Source organism: Myotis davidii, unplaced genomic scaffold, assembly GCF_000327345.1.
Source record: "Myotis davidii unplaced genomic scaffold, ASM32734v1 C62710600, whole genome shotgun sequence".
Classification (NCBI taxonomy): Eukaryota; Metazoa; Chordata; class Mammalia; order Chiroptera; family Vespertilionidae; genus Myotis; species Myotis davidii.
In genome coordinates this window covers 1-562 of record NW_006352774.1, presented here as the reverse complement: position 1 = coordinate 562, position 562 = coordinate 1, and the positions used below count along the sequence as shown (strand labels likewise).

Here is a 562-nt window from a genome sequence, read left to right as displayed (position 1 = left end):
CCCTACAGACTGCCCTTCCCTCTACCTCGCTCCCCTCATATATTCAGCTCTCAGCTTCAGGGCACAGTTATTTCACCGTAACTCACCTGCTGCCAGTTTTTTCTTCCTGGCTTCTGCGAGGTCACTCTGGTACGTTTCGCAACACTCAGGGATGACTCCGTACAGGCTGACGTCCGGGGAACGGAGGGCACTCAGCGTTTTACCGACATCGCCACTCTGCACAGCCTCATTAATGGCAAAGATTCCGACGGCAACTATCGCGGAAGAGAACCGTTACCAGAATAGTTTAGGGAGCACCTCCGCTCATACACTGGTTCACCTGGCTACGCCTCCTGGGAAGCTGTTCCCCCACATGTGATCTCCCTGACGCGACATGGAGCACCTCGCCCCCCGCCCTCCCCCGAGAGAAATAAACCAGCGATACGTACACCTCTGTGCTTCCTGGGTGTCTTTGTTGGACTGCCAGATTCCGCCTTGAATTTCATCCAACCACAACACAGCGGACTCATCCTGGGTTTCCTGCGCACCGTGAAAAGCAACATAATATTAAGAGCCATGAAAT

General features: G+C 53.9%; 1 long non-coding RNA gene across 1 annotated transcript; it reads right to left on the bottom strand.

Annotated features, from left to right (window-relative positions):
* Positions 1-82: 82 nt before the first annotated feature.
* On the bottom strand, positions 83-519 carry LOC102759357. The gene is made up of 2 exons (XR_436382.1): positions 429-519; positions 83-254 (listed from the first exon to the last, which is right to left on the bottom strand). It is a non-coding gene; the product is annotated as an uncharacterized LOC102759357 (long non-coding RNA).
* Between the last annotated feature and the right edge of the window lie 43 nt (positions 520-562).